We start from the raw sequence: 22,691 nt of genomic DNA on the forward strand, positions 1-22,691 counted from the left end.
AATGACTAAACATGACTAAGGTCCTTTAATTTCATTAGGTCTGCTGTGAGTATAATTTAGTTGGAAGACTGCACACAGATAATAGTGCAGATAATGCAAGGGAACTTACTCTAATGCTTTAAGCCATTTTTTTCTGTGTTGAGCAGGAGCCTTATTTGAAGTTGTTTAGCACAGTGCCAAAAATCCTAGTTCAATATTTTTGTTTTAATAAAGAGGTATATATATATTTTTCCTAAATGAAGTATTTTGGGAATGTGCTGCTTTTCCCAGTTAGGTTAATTGTCACTGTGTCAAATAGAACAGTGTTCAATTTAGTGACTGAGGTTTTAGAAAGCAATTAGCCACAAAACACTAATTACATGAAAATTATTATATTTCTCTGATGGCCTTAATAAGAAAATAATCAGCAACCCCCCACAAAAATCATACTGTTTTTGTGAGTATCTTTTTTTTCTTTTTAAAGCAGTTGTTCTAAAGATGGATACAATTTTCACATATAAATAAATTGCTATCTACTCATGTTTGGGTGCCTTAAGGGTTTTTAGTACATGTCACACAACTTACTGGCAAGCATTTTGTTCAAGTTTTAGAGCTAAATTGTTTTAGGCTTCGGTCCTGCAAGCAGTGGCACACAATTCTAGGAAGATTTATCTGTTGATAAATTGTGTGATTGCAACCTTATGGGGGACTGTGTGTGTAATTATGTCTGTTGCTGGCTTCCTGCCTTTGGGATACATCTTTGGTTTTTACAATTTTTGGCATGCTTTTCTGGATGGGAGCACATGGGTTCAATTGCATCAGCCCATGTTTTGTTTCTTTTGCTGTTCATCATTTTTAGACATTGTGTATTGCTATGCAGTGGTTGTGTTATGGAAGCACAGGCATTCATCTTCATAGAAGAAATATATCTGTTTTATAGAATTGTGGAGGTGGAAGGGGCCACCAGGGTCATCTAGTCCATCCCCCAGCAATGTGGGAATCTTTTTGCCCAATGTGGAGCTCAGACCCACAGCCCTGAGATTATGAGTCTCATGTTCTACTGACTGAGCTCTCTGGGGCACCACCTCCTCATCCCCCCACTATCTATAGTAGGGTTAGGCAAGCCATTTCAATTTTATGGAAGGAGAAGGAAGATGCTGTACACAACCAACTATGGGGAGAAAATTAACAAAGACTTTCCTAGATATAATTATTGTGATAAGGGAAATTCTCACCTATATGACTTCTGTTTCAAATTATGCAGTAACCATGTAAGTTGCAGATAAAAGAATAAAATCCATGCGGATTTGTAGGGAAAATTAGCCTTGTAGAACTCAGCTTGCTATGGATGATTCTTCTCTCCCCTGAAGAGGCATGTCTTAAGGCAGCTGGTGAGTAAAGCAGTGTAAAAATATAACATGTTACAATGTAACATTTTAATTGCTTTTGTTTTGAAGTAAGAGTGAGACTGCAAAAAAGTGGCCAATTTTAGGCCAATACAGTACAGTGGTGCCTCGCAAGACGAAATTAATCCGTTCCGTGAGGCTCTTCGTATAGCAGTTTTTTCGTCTTGCGAAGCAAGCCCATTGACAGCTTAGCGGTTTAGCGGCTTTTAGCAGATCTGCTGATAAGTGGCTTATCAGCGGATCAGCTGATAAGCGGCTATGGGGCTTAGGGAAAGGGGGGGAAAACCCCGTAGGAACTCACAAGACATTTCGTCTTGCGAAGCAAGCCCATAGGGAAATTCGTTTTGCGAAGCGCCTCCAAAACGGAAAACACTTTCATCTAGCGGGTTTTCTGTCTTGCGAGGCGTTCGTCTTGCGGGGCACCACTGTAGTTACGTGATTAATGGAAAAAAGAGAAAAGCCAGCCGGTATGGTTATCCCACAGCACAGTTTCTGTACGTTCCTTGCTTGCATTAGCATTTTTACAAAACTGTAATAGTACTATCTGCATTTTATGTTAAAATAACCTGCTTTTCAACCAAACTTAACTTCCAAAAGCAGCTTACAACAACCAGTCATAAAATATGACCTAAAGCATAAGGATCCATTGGGTGTGTATAGCAGTCTCTGTGGGGCCAAGTAGAAGAACTAAGTTAGCTAGTTATGCAAGAAGCACTGTAAGGTTATCACTTTCTGGTCGCTTAGGGACCAGGCTTATCATTTGCAAGACAGATAGAAAATGTTTACTTGAAAATTGCCACTTAACTTGATTTTATGACCCGTACAATATATCAACGGCTCGTATCATATTAATGAAGGACCATTCCATGGAATTAGTCTAGTATACAGCAAGCATGTCACACAATAACCCTGTGAAGCAGTTACTTGAATTTCCCCTGAGTATCTAAAAGTTCAGCTGCTTAAATGGAGTACTACTATGAACTTGGTATGTTCTAAAGGCCAAATTTGGATCTCTAAATCCAGTGATTGTGTTCAAAACTTGTATTAAGAACAACAGAAGTCCTAAAATGCTTTACCTGACTGGGACTGGGTATGTGTTTGTTTTTTAACAATCCTTTTCACTCCAACTTCTTGTCACCCATAGAATTATTACCTAGCTGATTTTCATTCCTTAAAGCTGCAGGGGGGAGGGGGCTAGAGTGATGTGTTTCCTTTTAATACACTGGTATTGTGTTATCTTCAAAGTATTTTGTGTTGTTTCTGGACCACAACTGTGACTACTACTGTCTGACTGTATCGTTTTCCTAGTTAACACTACTGTGGCATTAAAAATGTTTGACAAAAGGATTCCCATTGCAATTTTTTATCATAACTTATTTTTATTTGTTAAATGCTTGCATAAGTAAACACCAGGAAGTGATACTTCCCTCCACAACAGCCATTGGCATGTTCATACAATTTAGCTTGCCAGATGCTTTACTAGATTTGCATAATTTAAAGTCATGTTTTATCAAAATACCGGTGGCTGTGAAGCATGTGTTAAGAATATATGACTCACTTTGATGGGTTACACCAAACTTCCATCTGTTCCCAAAATTAACAAGCCCGTTGCCATAAGTAACACTCGCTTAAGTGAGACATGGTGGAGATAGTTGCGCTGTGGTCTAAACCACTGAGCTTTCCGATCAGAAGGTCAGTGGTTGAATCCCTGCAACAAGGTGAGCTCCTGTTGCTCAATCCCAGCTCCTGCCAACCTAGCAGTTCGAAAGCGTGTCAAAGTGCAAGTAGATAAATAGGTACCGCTCCGGCGGGAAGGTAAACAGTGTTTCCGTGTGCTGCTCTGGTTTCACCAGAAGCAGCTTAATCATGCTGGCCACATGACCCAGAAAAACTGTCTGCGGACAAACATCTGCTCCCTCGGCCAGTAAAGTGAGATGAGCGCCGCAACCCCGGAGTCGTTCGCGACTGGACTTAACTTTACAAGAGAATGTTTAAAATGGGTGGGCAACTGCAGGCCAAATCTGGCATGCCGTGAGACTCAATTTGGTCCAGAAGGCCATTTCCCCCCAAACTACACCCCACCAAGCCATTGGGCGTAGGGGTAGGTAGAGATATTGCTCAATTTGCAATGGGGCAGTTGCCTATGGGTAACTTGATCACACAGCCAATCCCTGCAGGAAGGCTGGCTGTTGGCTGCTGTCTGCTGTCTGCCAGCCTGCTGATCAGATGCACTTTGAAGCACCATTCAGGACTCTCTGCAAGCCCTGTGTGGTGCTTTGAAGTCCTAACAATCCTCACTGTGATGCCCTGCTAGGGTCAAGGAGACAAGAAACTGACCCATCCACTGCGCGCGCGCACACACACACACACACACACACACACACCATTTAAAATATCAGCACATCTTGTAAATTGCACGTTTGGAGATTGAGAGTGCAGTCCTATATTCACCTGGATCCTTATCAGGGTTGCATGTGTCAGCTGCAGAAGCAAAAATGTGTAAAAGGTAGACTGCTTTGTCAATGCCTGTTCTTGCTATAATCCAAAAGTTAGCAAAAAATGCTTACTAGTCCTCAGGGTTGCAGAGATGTTTGCAAGTGTATTTGGGAAGAGCTTGCTAAAGCACTGGGGAAAGAGAAAGGAGGAGGAGCCGTCTTTTCACAGACGGGATAACAGTAGCAAACTTGTGTTTAAGTTGTGTGCTTAATTGTAACAACTGTTCAATGGCCACAGGGCTAGATAACATTTTTCAGGCTTGAGGGGCATATTCCCTTCTGAGGGTCTTGAGCCAGTTTTGGACAGGGGTGGAGGCAAAAGTAGGCAGAGCAACAAATATGAATTTGTACACACAGGAAAGAGAGAAGCATTGTCAGACTTCAAGGAGGGTGCTGAGCAGGCCAGTAAGTAGCGAGTGGGTGGGAAATAAGGGATGGCTGAGGTTCCTCATCCCTGACTTACTTGTTTTGACACTCGACTCCCTTGCCTGAAAAAAAATAAGCTAATTGCATGGACTGTTAATATGCCCACTTGGCACAACTTTCTTGCACGCAGTGAATTTCTCAAATGGCCTTTGGCACCCGACACAATCTAATTGATGTTTGCCTCTGTTCTAAGTGTTTAATCACCCTCAACCTTAGAACACTTGGAAGCTTAAAAGAATTTGGTGCTACCTGCACTACAGCACATACACCATCTCACCTATTTGTGTTTTGCTTTGTGAACTTTGGCTTCACTTTCCTGTCAGGTGTCAAATGACTTGAGCAATGATAAAATCCAAGAACCTGCTACTTGTCATTAGCTTATGGCAGGTGCAGGTGTTATCAGTCAGTGAAATGCTGCATAAGCTTGCATATGAAAGCAATATCCTTTATAGCACTTAATGTATTTTTAAATGAGGGGAGAGAGGCTGGCCTAGGTTTGGGAGAATCTTGGATGGCTGCATGGAGAGGCCAAAGGGGCCACATTTGGTCCATAGCTCTGAGGTTCCCCACTCTTTGGCAGTTACTTGCAACTGAATATCTAAGATGCACCTTGCTGGATACGACCAAAGACCCATCTAGTCCAGCATCCCGTTCTCCCAGTGACCTGCCTGTGGGAAACCCACAAGCAAGACCTGAGTGGACTCTCCTCACTTGTCCTTCCCAGGAACAGGTTTTCAGAGGCAAACTGCCTCTAACAGCAGACATAGAGCATAGCCATTGCAATGAGTAGCCAAGCCCTCCCATGTTTGTTTCCATGAAGCTATCTGCCCTTAACCTTTCTTATTTTGTAGAATTATTGGCCCTCCAGATGTTGCTGAACTGCAACTCCCATCATCTCTGGCCATTGCTCATGCTAATAGGAGTTGTCAGCAACTTTTGGTGAGCCAAAGGTTCTTCCTCATACCTGCTGTTTAGAATTTTAAATATATTCATATGAGCTACTTAATTTTTTTCATATAGGTGAAAAGGTTTAAGTTGTTTTATATATGCATATATTTTATAAATGGTTTTGTTGTATATTGAATTGAAGAAGTGATTCATAAATAACTTTGATGATGATGATGATGATGATAATTACTAATGATAATGGCTGATGATGGGCTCCCAGTTCTTCATCCTAACTGCCTCTAACAGTGCAGCCTCCCATAAGTACCATTGCCAGAAATGATGGTAAACAGGATAAGGAACAACCCTGATTGGTTCACCTGTGCAGTTCTGCTGGTTCTAAATCCATTTCAGTGGTGAAAATTAGTGCTTGTGGTGGTGAGTATAACTGATAGCTGCTCTGTGCTCCCAATGGGAGGAAGTGCAAGATAATAAAAGGAGATAAATAAGCTGCAGGTAAGGAGGACATCTCCAGAGCATCAGTATTTGGGGGGAAGGATTCAAGTGCACAGCAGGGAAATTCAGGTTGGCACAGTCGAAGCAAATTATAGCACTTTGTCACCCTAATACAGTACTACAAATGCACATAAAAAAAGAAACAGGCTTCTTGCAGTTAGGAAAGTGATGGGGAAATGCATGGAAAACTTTGGGAGGAATAAATAACAGGAAGACAAAGAAATGCCCTGCAAGCAAAGCAGGACAATAAATAAGTCATTTGGAGTAGCCTGTGATTTTTTTATCGGGTCCTTCTTTCTTTTTTTACTTTCTCCCAAGCCATTTTCTGTCCTCTTTTGGTTTAAGCCTGGGGAAGAATTCTAGAGAACATAACATTTTGCTCTCTACTTTGTGGCACTTCAGTTGGTCCTAATACAAATATTGCCAGACTGTAGGTTTTGGATTCCCGCCCCCCCCCCGGCCCCCCAATGGATGAACATGAGCCTACAATTTTTATTGCATCACTGTTTATGCTTCAGGACCATTCAAGCACAACCCAAGAGCTCTACTGTGTAAATACCGTGTTGAAAGGTTGAAGACAATTTCTTCCTGACAATTTCTCTAGGGCCAAAATGGCTGATGGACCCAGAGAGGACCTAGTCTGGATTACCTGGCAGATCCAGTTCTACTAGTTTAGCAGCTACCCTGCTTGTCAAATACTTCACACTTTATTGATGATCATTTATTTAGGCTGCCAGCTGCTTTATAACCATCAACGCTGCCTCCTGTTGACATTTTGTTCCCTCTGAGGATGAACGCCAAGTCAAAGGGTTTGTTTGTTTGTTTTTTAAAGTAGCATTTCTTTTTTTGCAGGCTGAAATGTACAGAGGCTATTTTCTGGGAAGTGTGGTCTTGAAATAAAACACAGAGGCTGATCTGGAGGACATTAGTCCATGCCCAAATCCCATTGAACTGAATAGGAATGGAATGCCAAAGTTATCAAGGGACTATCAAATAAACTTCACAGTAGATGCTGGGGCTCCCACCCAAAACTGCACTCGAGTCCAAAAAACTCTAGAAGGGACCAGATTGTCATGCAAAAGCTGTGATGTCATCACACTCTGAGATTTCTGCACCCCACAAGTGGTAGCCAATAATGGGTGGGGAAACTTGAAGTACAAGGATACTGCGTTCCATCTTCAGATGTTAACCCTCCATGAATGTGCAAAGGTGAAAGCAGGGCTTTGCCCACTAGCCAGGCCACCTACCGCCCCATGTAGCCTACTAGTTTTCACCCACCCAAACTCTACATGCTCACACTAACTTTTGAAAGGGGCTTCCTTGCATATACAGTCTGTTCTACATGCCTGGGAATGCTGAACAATTAAAGTGGTTTTGGTGCTCTTGCACGACAAACCCGCTTCCACATATATATGTATGGGATAACAATTACTAGACATGTTGAATAACCGTCACACAGATAAAAATTTAATGCTCAATGAACAGCTGGTGTCATCTAACCTCCCTGCAAACTTAGTGCAAACATTTCAGGATGAATGCTCAGTAAACAGGCCGTGCCGAAGTGACCTTTGTTGTCCATTGATCTAATTTCGCCAATGAAATGGCAAAGAATGTAGCATTTTCTAAACAATGAAATAATTATGTATATTGCCATTGAATTTATATTTAATAATGATTGTGCTTATCTACTATATTTTTTTGGAAAGATGTTCGCTATGCATTTGGACACCTGGTAACCAAATTTTGCACAAGGGTTCCTGAGTTAAAGGAAGCAAGTTTTTGCACTCCAGATATAATTGGATGCCATTTGGAATCTAGATTATGGACGGCACTGATTTCAAAATTGCACTTTCTGTTATTTGGGTTTCTTAGAATTCTTGAGGAATGCTGAGTATAAGGCTGTTAGTTGATAACATTTGTAAAACAAAATAGGGGAAAAAAATGGCAAAGTGATCCAAGTCACTGCTTCAATATTATTTTGTGCAATTTCAGTTAGTGAGAATCAGGCTTGGTTTTTTTTCACATGCCAGCCGTGGGGCAAATAAGTTGAACAAGAAACGGGGAGAGTTAGTTATTTCCCCTGCTGTAGTCCTGTTTCCTCATTCTGGATGCTGCTGGCATTTGTTTGCCGGTACTAAGTACAGTATTTTGAAATAGTTGGTTGCTGGGATTTTTAGGGGGCTTGTTCCAGCCAGGTTACAACAAATGGCTGGAATGACTTTAGTTGCTGCATTTCAATCTCAATAAGTGTGCCTGTCCACTGAAAGCTTCGTTTTATGACCCTTTAGGGATCCCCCCCAAAATGAAGCCAGAAACACATTCACATATCCATCTTGAAGGCTAAGAAGCCAGTTACAGCAAAGGGACCAACTCAGATATTCTGCAGGTCTCCCTTCTCTGGCTCATTGATTCTTCCGTTGATCTTGAACCAGGCAGCCCCTCTTGCAAAGGGCTGCTCCCCCATTCCAGAGCTGATTGCATAGGACCTGCATGCCAAGAGTCTGGGCCAGATCCAAATCCTTCAGATTTCCCTGTTTCCTCAGAAACCCAATAATAATTACAGGTAGGAAGACCCAGAGGTCTGATAAAAAGGCACCAAGTTTAAGGTAAAAAAGGTAAAGTACCCCTGGATGGTTAAGTCCAGTCAAAGGTGATTATGTGGTTGTGGTGCTCATCTCAGTTTCAGGCCAAGGGAGCCGGCATTTGTTTACAGACAGCTTTCTGGGTCATGTGGCCAGCATGACTAAACTGCTTCTGGCGCAATGGAACACTGTGATGGAAACCAGAGAACACAGGGACACTGTTTACCTTCCCGCCACAATGGTAACTATTTATCTACTTGCACTGGTGTGCTTTCGAACTGCTAGGTTGGCAGGAGCTGGGACAGAGCAACGGGAGCTCACTCCGTCGCAGGGATTCGAACCGCTGACCTTCTGATTGGCAAGCCCAAGAGGCTCAGTGGTTTAGACCACAGCGCCACCCGCGTCCCTACCACACCAAGTTTAAAGAAACCATCTGCCTACCATGTTAATGCCGCCACCGCTGTGTCAACGACGGTGACCTGTGACGCACCTCCACATCCTCCCACAACAAAGCTCTCTGTGAGGTACAAACATTGATTTTGATCTTTGGATTTCAGCATAGGAAAGGTTGCCATAGTTGTCATCTACCAAATGTTGACTCATCTCTGAGTGTCTGTGTGTCCCTGTCCCCATGTTTCTTTCCTATGTTGCAACCATACGTATCATAATACGGGCTTTTGTAAGGGGGGGAGGCGTTGGTCAAAAGTGCACACCACTTGCAACATTTTCACCTTTAGACAAATAGAAGGATCCTCCCGCTGCTGGAAATGTCATGCATTATGTCACCGAGTGCTACTGCTTTAAACAAGGCTGTCAGGAAAGCCCTTCTCCACAAACACTATGCAATAGAAGGAAAGATCATTAACAGAATATAGTGAAAGATGGAAAGGATTTGTTGAATCATAGAATCATAGAATCATAGAGTTGGAAGAGACCACAAGGGCCATCAAGTCCAACCCCCTGCCAAGCAGGAAACACCATCAGAGTACTCCTGACATATGGTCGTCAAGCCTCTGCTTAAAGACCTCCAAAGAAGGAGACTCCACCACACTCCTTGGCAGCAAATTCCACTGTCAAACAGCTCTCACTGTCAGGAAGTTCCTCCTAATGTTTAGGTGGAAACTTTTTTCTTGTAGTTTGGATCCATTGCTCCGTGTCCGCTTCTCTGGAACAGCAGAAAACAACCTTTCTCCCTCCTCTATGTGACATCCTTTTATATATTTGAACATGGCTATCATATCACCCCTTAACCTCCTCTTCTCCAGGCTAAACATGCCCAGCTCCCTTAGCCGTTCCTCATAAGGCATCATTTCCAGGCCTTTGACCATTTTGGTTGCCCTCCTCTGGACACGTTCCAGTTTGTCAGTGTCCTTCTTGAACTGTGGTGCCCAGAACTGGACACAGTACTCCAGGTGAGGTCTGACCAGAGCAGAATACAGTGGCACTATTACTTCCCTTGATCTAGATGCTATACTCCTATTGATGCAGCCCAGAATTGCATTGGCTTTTTTAGCTGCCGCGTCACACTGTTGGCTCATGTCAAGTTTGTGGTCAACCAAGACTCCTAGATCCTTTTCACATGTACTGCTCTCAAGCCAGGTGTCACCCATCTTGTATTTGTGCCTCTCATTTTTTTTGCCCAAGTGCAATACTTTACATTTCTCCCTGTTAAAATTCATCTTGAGTTAATTAAAAGGTTAGACTGTTAAGATAAATTATCTAATAAAAATTGAGAAAGATGGAAAGAATTTGCTGAAACAAATAATTAAACTAGAATACAAAAAGGGAGGTGTGAGAAGGTCGATGAAACAAGTAATTGGAAGATTAAGATATGGAATATTGGATTTGTTTTGTTTTTCTTTTTTTCTCTTTTTTATTGATATTGTTGTATTGGTTCTTATGTTTTCTGTCTTTTTTATGTATTGTAATGTATGTTTTGTTAATTTTTTTGCTGTTTTTTTCTTCTTTTTTGTATTTTTAAACTTCTAATAAATATCATTTTTTTAAAAAAGGAAAGATCATTATTCCTCCCCATCGCTCTCTCCCCTCTTCCCCCCCCCCCACAACTGCACAATGTATATGGCAATAGGGTCTCATTCTGAATGTAAACAAACTGCAAAAAAGAAAGTGGAGGTGCTATACGTACTTTCCCTTTTTTATTTGTAACACAAGAAAATCTTCAATAAAAAATATTTTTTTAAAAAATGCATAGTGTTATGTACTCAAGTTCTCAGTCTGGGCCAGCAGGGGGATACTGTAGATAGTTATGCAAACGAAGGATCGAAAAGTGACCTTCAGTGATTGGATAGTTTTGTATGCAAATGAATGATCGAAAAGTGACGTTCAGTGATTGGATAGTTTTAGAAAATGGCAACAGTTACATTGTTCTGGAGTTCTATATAAGCAGGCTGACTGAGCTCCTCAGCTTAGTTCTGTTCCAACTTACAAATAAAGAGCTGCTTTGGAAGAATCGCTGTGTTGTCTGATATGTTCGCCCACAACTTAACACATAGCGCAGCTAGGGAGTTGTTAAACGAGACTTGTCAACCTTTTTGGTCCTGTGGGTGCATTGTGTATTTGCAAGCTGAAGAAACTGCTGTGGGCATCACACCCACACACCCGCTTCTTTTAAGCATAGCAGGGAAACGGTGTTTCCGTGCGCTGCTCTGGTTCTCCAGAAGCGGCTTAGTCATGCTGGCCACATGACCCAGAAGCTGTATGCCGGCTTCCTCGGCCAATAAAGCAAGATGAGCGCCGCATCCCCAGAGTCGTCCACGACTGGACTTAACGGTCAGGGGTCCCTTTACCTTTACCCTTTACCTAGGGAGATGAGAACTTGTAGATGCTGTGTTGGCAGCCCCTGGATTGAGAATATGAGCGGGTAAGCCCTCATTTCATTTAAAATATTATTATTACTATTTTATTTATTAAATTTGTATACCACCCTTCATCCGCAGATCTCAGGGCAGTTCACAGTATAAAAATATAAGATCAAAATACACAATAAAAACTATAACAAAAACAAAGAACAATCACTCTCCTCTGCCACAAACACATTTACAAGGATATAGGATATATGTGTGTGTGTGTGTGTGTGTGTGTGTGTGTGTGTGTGTGTACTAGATGTGAAATTGTTTCTATATGTGGCATTGCTTTGTTTCATATATATCTTTATTGCTTGGTGTTTTTATTGTTAAATCGCTTTGAGAGGTTTCTGAGGAACACATTCAGAAATGCAAATAAATTTATTTATCACAGGGCTCTGTGGGGGTCCCTGGAAGGGTAATTTAATGTGGAGAGGAGGAATCCTTCTCTGACAACCCTTCCGCTGCCTGCTGATTTATTTCTAGTTGGGATTTGAAACCAGAAGCTGGGGGAAAGCCATTTCCATGGGAAAGGAGAGGCAGAGAAAGGAGTCCACACCTTTTCCCCATCCATCATGCAGTTCCGCCCACATTCTAACACACAGGTGTGCCTCCATCACATCTGGTTAGTACCTTTGGCAACTCGCTATTCCCCATCTTCTCATCTGCACACAGGAATAATAATAATAGCAGCAATAATAATAGATGGGTGTATCAAAGAAAGTTATTGTAAAAATGACTGAGATAATATATGGCAAGCAATTTCAACCCTTGAAACCTTGCGTGCATGCATTTGTGGGTGTTTGTGTGTATGGATTATATTAGATCCTTAAGATGATATATGTGTATGTGCGTGTGTGTGTGTGTGTGTGCGCGCGCACACACACACACACCCTAAAATATCCTTATATACCTGCAGATTTCATCTCATCAGATCTGTTTTGTGCAATGTAAAAATTGGGTCTTAAGTGTGGAGGTACCTACTCTTTTTTTACAATTTTTTAAAATAATTTTCATTTATGTACATTACAACAATTATTCAACCATAATTTTAACATTTCCAACTTTGACTCCCTTCCCCCTCTTTCTGTGGTTCTTTACATTTATTTTCATCCTTTCATGCATACTCCAAATTAACTTACTCTTATTTTCATCTATTCTCATATATATATCTCATATATTTTTGAAACTGCAGGTTTTTACAACAATCCTGCCAATGTCTTGATCCTTTTACAGTTTATTTGTAAATACTCAATAAACCATTTCCATTCCTTTCTTAAAAGTTTGATATCTTGATTTCTTATTCTTCCAGTAAGTTTCGCCATTTCTGCATACTCCATTAGTTTCTGTAACCATTCTTCTCTCGTCCAATTCATCCTTCCACTTTGGGGCAAATAACATTCTTGCAGCTGTGGTTGCATACATAAATAAATTTCTATACTGTTTAGGTAGTTCTGATCCCAGAATTCCCAAGTGAAATGCTTCTTCTGCTGCTGCTTCTGCTGCTGCTGCTGCTGGTGCTTCTTCTTTACAAATGTTATCTTAAACATCTTTTTCAATTCATTATATATCTTTTCTAGTAGGCTTTAACCTTATTGCAAGACCAACACATATGGAAAAAGGTACCTTAACTTTCCAACACTTCTTTGATTTTGATTTATACATTTTTGCCAATCTACTAGGTGTTAGGTACCATCTATATAACATTTTCATATAATTTTCTCTTAAACCATAACATGCTGTAAATTTTATATCTGTATTCCATAACCGTTCCCATGCTTCCATTTCTATGTTATGACTAATATCTGTTGCCCAATGTGGTACCTACACTTTGCAACTGCTTCCTGTTAAGAATCAGCCAAGCACTGTATACTCCCTTTTCAGTGCCTCTTGAAAGTCTTCCCTTTTTAACAAGTTGCCTAAGTGGAGGGTTGATTCTTAAATAATAATAATCTCAATCAGTATTTGTACTGGGTGTAAATCGCTTTAATTATTTTTCTCTATGTAATTGCTTTATACATGCTTTATTGTGGATGCTCATTGGACCCTATTCTTTATTGTGAAATCACTTCAAGATGTTTCATAGGGAGGAATTCATAATGAGCAAATATCCTTGAGGTGCTGTAAAACGCCTTGGAGTTTCAGCTGGGTTTGACGCAGGCAGGTGTAACTCCTGAGATGGGCGAGTCAGATTTCCCTCCAGCTTTCTTACAATGGTGAAGCTTAAAATGGTTCCTGAGTGCTTTCTTTCTTATATATTTTATCTTGCTTTCAGGCAGTTATTGAGTTGTGTCCGATGTTGGTTCTGCTCAGAGAAGACCCACTGAAATTAATGGACATTATTTATTTATTACATCCATATACCATCTTTCTCCATGGCTACTGTAGGTCCATTAATTCCAGTTGGCTTACTCTGAGTAGAAGTTTGTTGATTGTGACTCAATGCCTCCCAAAATGGCTCACATCAATGAGAGAGAGAGAGAGAGAGGGAGAGAGAGAGGGAGGGATGGGCCTTGCCATCAGCCTTACAAAGACAACATACACAAGGCCAGAAAGAAGCGGCAAACTTTACACTTGTTTACATTTCGTTGCATTTTCCATATCACTTCCCATTCCCCCAATTTGGAGAGGTCTTGTTGGAGCTCTTTACAATCCCTTTTAACCACCCAGAACAATTTAGTATCATCAGGAGCAGCATACATTCATATCCTACATTTGTCCTTTTATATTGGCCTTCTTTTTTCTCTCAGTACACCTATTGGCGATTTTATCTTAGCTAGGCAATTGAATTAAAATAATAATAAAAGGGCACGTGTGTTTCCTCCAAGAGAGGCCCAAAGGGTGACAACATGAGAACAGGCCTTTTCTGCGGTGGCTCCTCGTTTGTAGAATGCTCTCCACTCCGAGGATTGCCTGGTACCTTCATTCCAGATCTTTAGGCATCAGACAAAAACCTTTCTCAATAGAAGAGTTTGGATTTGATATCCCGCTTTATCACTACCCGAAGGAGTCTCAAAGCGGCTAACATTCTCCTTTCCCTTCCTCCCCCACAACAAACACTCTGTGGGGTGAGTGGGGCTGAGAGACTTCAGAGAAGTGTGACTAGCCCAAGGTCACCCAGCAGCTGCGTGTGGAGGAGCAGAGACGCGAACCCGGTTCCCCAGATTACGAGTCTACCGCTCTTAACCACTACACCACACTGGCAATAACCAGGCTTTAGGCAGATTAAGCATTTTATGGCCCTTTAAATGTGTTTGTGGGAGAGGGTGAATTACTGGTTTGTTTCGCTTTTCATTTTATTGTGTATTCTGTGTTCTCGTTTTGTATGTTTGTGTTTTGAACCACCCTGTGATCTTTGGATGAAGAGTGGTATGCAATTTTTTTAAAAAATCACCTAACTTCTCACCCCTAACTCTAGAATGTTAAAAAATGCAGGTCCCTGAATGTCAGGGAACTGACATCGGAGCGAGAGGTGGAGGCAAGGCTCCAGAGCGATGCAGGAGAGGGGACCAGCAGAGGGGAAGGAATTCAGCGTAACACCAGTAGAGAAGGGAGGGAGATGGAGGATTCGGAGAGAGGTCTCCAAGACTCTTCACCCGAGACTAGTGGAGAGAGCATGGGCACGCCTCTGCCTACTCCTTCCTTGCGTAGAAGAGTTCCGCGCAGGGAGAGTAGGCGGAGACTTGGCGTCAAACAACTTCTTTGCTGGAAGAGGTTCAAGAAACGCCCAGACGGATTCTGCAAGCGACTGAACGGCCACGGAGTGAAGGGCTGTCAGCCGAGGCATGGTTAGCCAGGCAATCTAGCCAACAGTAACGGCAACTTACGCACAAGTAACCCCTTATAACCATTACACTGTGGGACTGCACTTTTTGCATTTCTCCATTCAGAGATCTGTCCACTGAGTCTACTCTATGCTTCCTGCTCCTTAACCAATTCCTGAGCCACAAGAAACCTGTCCGCTTATTCCACGACTCCTAAGCTTACTTGGGGGGTCTTTGGTGAGGGATGTTGTTGAAAGCAGCAAAATATAAAGACGAGCTAAGGTGATCATCCATTGCTGGTGCTTCTGTTTGAACGACAGTTGTTCGCTCGTGTTTCTTTGGCCTACAGTTGGCGACAGAGTGTCCTTTCTCTTTGGTTCTGCTGCACCAGGGCAACCTGCAGAGAGAATAAGAAGTTCTTTCTAGCAGGCAAGGACATAGGAAACTCCCTGCACCGGCTCATTGGCAGCTGGTGGGGAGAAATTTGATTCGATTCACATTTAAAGGTGAACTTACATAATTCATACTTTCCAAAACAATATGAGAATACGAGATGCAGGCAGCCTTTGAAATGGGCAGTTCTCTGAATTTTGCAATGCAGTTCTCCAGCCAGGATAAAATGTGCACATAAATATTTTCATGAGCGTTTTAAAAAGTAACAAGACAGTAATTGCAAACTGATGTGGAAAGTGTCGGGAACGGAGCTTAAGATTATTTTTTATTTATGTAATAAAGTTGATGTAGCAGCTGATTGTGAGAAAACCATTATTGATAAAAAGTATCGGCGAGGGACGCAGGTGGCACTGTGGGTTAAACCACAGAGCCTAGGACTTGCCAATCAGAAGGTCAGCAGTTCAAATCCCTGCGACGGAGTGAGCTCCCATTGCTTGGTTCCTGCTCCTGCCAACCTAGCAGTTCGAAAACATGTCAAAGTGCAAGTAGATAAATAGGTACCGCTCTGGCAGGAAGGTAAACGGCATTTCCGTGCGCTGCTCTGGTTCGCCAGAAGTGGCTTAGTCATGCTGACCACATGACCTGTACACCGGCTTCCTTGGCCAATAAAGCAAGATGAGCTCCGCAACCCCAGAGTCGGCCACAACTGGACCTAATGGTCAGGGGTCCTTTTACCTTTACCGGTAATGGACGGGTATTTAAAAATATTCCAAAGGTGATTAAAATCAACACTGGCTAAAATGAAATATGTGTAGCTTCTTCATGTCTTGGTAGGCTTGCCTAAGCAAAAATGTGTGTGTTTCCTCTTGTCTGTCCCTTCTCTGTGGCTGCTTAATGCATTTAGTGGAGCTGGTTTTATCGTAGGACTATTTTGTCCAGCTTTGCGTTTCTTTCTGAGGAGGAAAATGGCGTATCAGTTTTTAAATAAATGAATTAATAATTCCTTCCCCCTCCTGCCGCAACCATTTCAGATTCTTCTCTCTTCTCTTTGAGGCCCAGCAGCTTTGTTTCCCCCCTAAAGAGCTAAACCTTAACCCATATTGCTTTAGGGCCAGGCCCCTGGCTTGCCATCTCGAAGGAATTCACGTATCTCAAATCTTTTGTCAAACCTTTAATCATCTGAAAACTGTCTGCATTCCAGCAAGAACTGGAAAAAGATCTTCCACAGCCAGCCATTCTAGACAGTCGTTGGAAGTGGGTACCCACAATGCAACAGTGCAACACGTTAAGGTTGTGCACTTGGGAGCAAACAAGCATTTTGACATTGACTTGGGCCTCCAGAGCAGAAAAACAGAAGATGAAGAAAGCTGTTCTGAGATGTTGGTTGACCCCCAAGATGATTGTGTCTACTTCTAGATAGGAATGGGGCAGGGGTGATAATGGGATAGGCCAGGGATGGCCCAATACATTTTTGCACCAGAGGCGAACCACAGAATAGCATCCCCACCCCTCGCCACCAGGGAAGAAGGTGTGAGCAGAGATCTACATCACAGACAAGGGTGGACTAAAGAGCTACATTGGGATCTGCTGCCCCTGTGAATCCTGTCACCTGAGGCGGTTGCTACTCATTGCCTCATGGGTGGGCTGACCCCAGGATCGGTCATAGAAGTTCCACTAGTTGGGATGTGTGATTGTGCCATTAGATGTGACTCGTAGAATTCACTGCTCAAGTCTTTTTGATGGCCACTGGCTTTAATGGCTTTAATTCACGGAGCACAGGTCTACCAATGGTTGTTGATCATGCTAAACTCTGATGGGTGCACCTGACAATGTTCCTTGAGCATTCATCTTGATTTGTTGACGGAGTTGTTTATATAACTTCCCATTTGTTCACCTCACACTTTTAGTGCGTCTCCCCTTCACTTTCCCAACTGCCAAAAAAAGCCTGTTAAAAGAGTGGGTATGTTGCACAATGGCGGCACAGCACTTTAATCCACTCTGATTGTGTATACCTACATTTCCAGTACGCATTTGAATTCCTCCCATAAAATGGTGAAAGTCTAGAGGCAACCAGAGTTCAGAGGCAGTACGCCACTGAATGTTAACAAGGAAGAAGCTAATCATTACCTGCTTGTGGACGTGCAGAGGGATGCTGTCATGTACTGAGCTGAATCCTAGAACAATAGGATCCAGAATGCAGCAGTCTGATTGGTCCACAGGAGCCACCCAATCCAGCTCCAGGTGGAAGTGAATCAGTAACCTGATCGGCTTGCAGGAGCAGCCAATCAGGCTTCTGGAGGAAGTGAATCTGCAACCTGATTAGGCCTACAGGAGCAGCCCGGAATTAGCCAATCACACGGGGCCCATTGTGTAAATAATGTATATATAGCTAGACGTTTTTGGGGAAGTTTCATTCTAATTACATTCCAATTCTAATTACTACGAGCTGAATAAAGAGCATGAAATCCACACAACTCCAAGTATATTTCAGATGTCATTGGCTGTGGGACAAAATAGGATGGATGTCACACTAGGCTGACCTCAGTTCTGGTCCACTGGACTCTTCTTACATTCACAAGGAAATAAGAACAAAGGCTCATTGTCACATAATCTCCCTGCAAACAAATCGGAACAAATGCTCAACAGAGACTGGACAGAGTCTAACCTCCACATAAACTTTGTGCAAGGCAATAAAGGTGAATACTCAAGAAGCCTTTGGTGTATATACTCTTGTAGGGCTAAAACAAATTGCTCGTCAAATTCCAAATGCTGTGTCAAAATCAGCTGAATTCTGCAACATCCAAATCTTACATGTTCACAAATGTGCATGATTCCTATTATACTGAGGCATTTATTCAACATTTTTATTTTTTGCTAGTTTGCACAGTCTCTTCTGGCTTTGTTGCAAACAACAAGGACAATCTTTGTTTCAATCAATTGGATATTTTGTTCAGCCCCCTCTCTAGTGTCTGAGATTTCAGCAGGCCTTATTAACACACATTCATAAGCTTCACTTCATAGCCATGAAGCTAGAAATTTGAGGTGGCTTGTTTTTTATTTAAATGAAAGCTAGGGTTCTCTGGAAGTTTACTCCCATTTCTACATTCTGTGCAATCACAATGTACAATCAGCTCTGTCTGTAGCACTTGCTTGCATAAGAGGCCAAAGTGGTAGTCTATCGTGTGAAAAGGCAAAACTAGAAAACCTGAATTTGGTACAAAATCCTACACCTAATGTAGTTTCAGTGGCGTAGCGTGGGGGGTGCCAGGGGTGCCGGCCGCACCGGGCGCAACTTGGGCAGGGGCGCACTCACACTAGCAGCTCTCTGCCCCTACTAAAATCCACTGGTTAGGGAGCCCGCGCTCGCTCGGCTTGGCGAGGAGGTCGCAGAAGGGGGAGAGCAAAGCCTTCTGCCGCTGGCAAAAAAAGGAGAGGAAGCCGGGCGGGCGGGCGGGCGGGCTGGCTGGCTCGCGGGGGTCTGGCTGCGCCTGCTGCTGCCGTTGCCGCTGCTGCCGGGCTTTGACAGCTTGGCGAAGCGGAGGGAGAGGTAATTGCGTCTCTCTTTCCACTGGCCGCCTGGGTAGTGAGCCGAGCGGAGCAGGGAGTCTGGCGAGGGGGCGGGAAGAGACTTTCCCCCCTTTTTCCCACCTCGCCTGGTCAAAAAGGAGAGCGGAGTCTCCTCAGGGTGCCCTCAGGCAGGGCAGGGCAAGGCAAGCAGAGCGAGGAGGAGAGAGAGGGGAAGGGGGGGGGAGCAGCCAGGAAACGACGCGGTGTGGAGGGGGAATCAATTAAGGAGAGAAGCCTCGCTGCTGCTGCTGCTTGGGAGAGTAAATTACTGTACTTGCCTTGCCCCGGGTTAGGGGGCGCAAATTATTTGCCTTGCCCCGGGTTGGGGGGCGCAAATTACTTGCCTTGCCCCGGGTGCTGATAACCCACGCTACGCCGCTGTGTAGTTTGCAAACTCAGCTCAAGAAGGACTCCAGACTTTAGCAGATCTGGTGCTAGGAAACAAATGTCCTTTGTAATAGTTTGCTGGCTAGCACACATAAGTGTCTACCAATATGTTTAAAAACTTCATTGAAGCTCAAGTTAAAGAGGGAGTGTTCTTTGATCCTTGCTCCTCTTTAGAAACACACACTGACTTTAATGTCCTTCAGTTTGCTTTTAGAGTTTTGGAGATACGTGGACAAGAGTAGACCAGGCATGAGATGTATTATATATATATATAAAAGGCTTGTGACTATGGTTGTCTTTATAACATTGTTAAGGTGCTTTGTGGGTGCTCTTGGATGGAACGACAGGGGAAAAACACAAGAGCTCTCCTGGATCAGGCCAAAGGCCCATCTAGTCCAAGGGTGGTTGTTGTTGTTGTTGTTTAGTCGTTTAGTCGTGTCCAGCTCTTCGTGACCCCATGGACCAGAGCACGCCAGGCACTCCTGTCTTCCACTGCCTCCCGCAGTTTGGTCAGACTCATGTTTGTAGCTTCGAGAACACTGTCCAACCATCTTGTCCTCTGTCGTCCCCTTCTCCTTGTGCCCTCCATCTTTCCCAACATCAGGGTCTTCCAGGGAGTCTTCTCTTCTCATGAGGTGGCTAAAGTATTGGAGCCTCAGCTTCATGATCTGTCCTTCCAGTGAGCACTCAGGGCTGATTTCCTTAAGAATGGATAGTCCAAGGGTATAACTATAGTAAATACAAGGGATAAACCAGATGAATTGGGTTGTGTTTTAGCTAGATTACAGCAGATGCGGAAAACCTTTGATCCTCCAGAGGTTGGTGAACTACAACTCCCATTAGCCCTTGCCATTGGATGCCAGGCTGAGGAGCCACAAAACAGAGAAGATCCAGAACTGAGAAGATCCATTTGGGGGCACCAAACTTTGGCCTCACACAGGGCACCATATTACGCCAAAGACCGCCCCTGGCTGAGGCAGAAGAACTTCACCTGGGCTCCTCTGCCATTTCCCTAACATCAGAATGTGGCAAAACAAAATAAAAAAATTCCTTCCAGTAGCACCTTAAAGACCAACTAAGTTGTTCTAGGTATGAGCTTTTGTGTGCATGCACACTTCTTCAGATACACTGAAACAGAAGTCACCAGACCTTTCTATATAGTGAGAAGGTGGGGAGGGGTATTACTCAGAAGGGTGATGGGAATGGGTGATTTGCAGATAGCTGTGATGAGCCTGTTGACGAGCTATCTGCCAATCTGCCAATCACCCATTCCCACCACCCTTCTGAGTAATACCCCTCCCCACCTTCTCACTATATAGAAAGGTCTGGTGACCTTATGCTCCACTTTCACAGTGACTGTGTTTGTTGTCCACAACTTTGGGCTGCAGGTTGCTTATTGCCATCAAGTGATCAAAGCCATCTATCTGGCAGTTCCCTTACTGCGAGAAGCCAAGTTACAGGGAACCAGGCAGAGGGCCTTCTCGGTAGTGGCGCCCGCCCTGTGGAACGCCCTTCCAGCAGATGTCAAAGAGAAAAATAACTACCAGACTTTTAGAAGACTTTTAATGTTTAGCCTGGAGAAGAGGAGGTTAAGGGGTGATATGATAGCCATGTTCAAATATATAAAAGGATGTCACATAGGGGAGGGAGAAAGATTGTTTTCTGCTGCTCCAGAGAAGCGGACACGGAGCAATGGTTCCAAACTACAAGAAAAAAGATTCCACCTAAACATTAGGAGGAACTTCCTGACAGTAAGAGCTGTTCAACAGTGGAATTTGCTGCCAAGGAGTGTGGTGGAGTCTCCTTCTTTGGAGGTCTTTAAGCAGAGGCTTGACAACCATATGTCAGGAGTGCTCTGATGGTGTTTCCTGCTTGGCAGGGGGTTGGACTCGATGGCCCTTGTGGTCTCTTCCAACTCTATGATTCTATGATTCTATTATTCTAATGTTTAATAGACTATTGTATTTTAATATTCTGTTGGAAGCCGCCCAGAGTGGCTGGGGAAACCCAGCCAGATGGGCAGGGTATAAATAATAAATTATTATTATTATTATTATTATTATTATTATTATTATTATTATTATTTTATCTCCAGGATTTGAAAATGTGGACTTGTAATTCTTGGGTGGGTTTGAGACCAGCTGCCTTTGCTTTTACAACATAAGCACAGGGCCCTTCCAGGTATGGTATTTTTTATGAATTGTGCCACAATGGCAGTTATTCAAAATGTGTCTTTCAATACTCTTCAAACCTGCAAAAGTTTCATGGCAGATATACTGCTTCACATTCAATCTGCATACATCTCTTAATCTCCTGCAGAAAACCTGTAACTTTTTAGACCACAAATGTTACAGTTTATATTATTATTATTATTCCTGCTTCTGTTGCTCTAGAGTGCAAGAGTGCCTCTCCAGACAGTAAACATAAGAATATTGGGGAACAACTAATAAAGCAGAATGTTGTGTGGACGGCCCAGTATAAATCCATCACTAATGCATTATCATTGCGTCAATGTTGCAGAATACACAGGGTAAGAAAGAGGCCACTCAGGAGGGGCTCTGAGTATAAAGCAAAGGTCTGTACTCCTGTTCTAAAGTGAGAGAGAGATTCTTATCCCACAGGAGAGGTGAGTACTGAGAGTCCACAAATCCTTAATGGGTCTTGTGTTTGCACTTTGCTAGGGGTGGGGCTCTGAACTTCTTTTGTCCGTCTACAGCCAAGAGGTGGCAATAGCCTTGGCAGCCAGATCCCTATCACTTTCAGTCTGTTCACAAGCCTCCAGCACAGAGGAAGCATGAATCTGGAAGCATGAACCTGCCCATCGTCCTTGCCACATTTGGAATTGTGATAGTTCACCCTATATCAGACGGTAAGTCAGGTCTAACCTTAATGCGTACTTCTTGCACGTGAGGAAAGGAGCTAATTCAGAGCAGTCTGCTCTGCTCTAGTTTAGTTGCACAGTGTGAAAACCAAGGAATCTTGGTTTTGCTTTGCTTTGGTGGAGAGATCCTTTCGCACAAACAGGCTGCGAGACAGCCACACTGAGAAAACCTCCGCATTTTAGAGGTGGAGGGTAAAGTGGAAAATGGACAGTTTCAACAAGGAAATATGATCTGGGCAAAGGTCATATCTGTAAGTGATCTGTATCATTTTTTTAAAAATCCGGTAAATATGCCTTCTCCGATTAGCCTTTGGCATGCAAACCTTGGGTGAGCTGGCCTTGTGAAGGAGAGCTTGGGGTCACAGTGCGCAACTTTAGGAAAAAAGAAAGCAACCGTCAACAGCTGCAAAATGGGGGAGGACATCTGCTTTGCATGCAGAAGGTTCAATCCCAGGCACAACCCAGATAGGGCAAGGAGAGAGGAAGAGAGTTCTACCTGAAAGCCTGGAGAGCAACTGCCTATCAGTTCAGTGTAGAGAATACTGA

The 22,691-nt window shown here is 43.2% G+C and overlaps 1 long non-coding RNA gene across 1 annotated transcript; it reads left to right on the forward strand.

The window, feature by feature from the left end:
• The first annotated feature begins 13,158 nt into the window (after positions 1-13,158).
• On the forward strand, positions 13,159-22,007 carry LOC309352908. Its single transcript, XR_014161469.1, has 3 exons — positions 13,159-13,335; positions 21,785-21,890; positions 21,981-22,007. It is a non-coding gene; the product is annotated as an uncharacterized lncRNA (long non-coding RNA).
• Positions 22,008-22,691: the final 684 nt, after the last annotated feature.

Source organism: Podarcis erhardii (assembly GCF_964252035.2).
Source record: "Podarcis erhardii genome assembly, chromosome: 11".
In the NCBI taxonomy this organism is placed as follows: domain Eukaryota; kingdom Metazoa; phylum Chordata; class Lepidosauria; order Squamata; family Lacertidae; genus Podarcis; species Podarcis erhardii.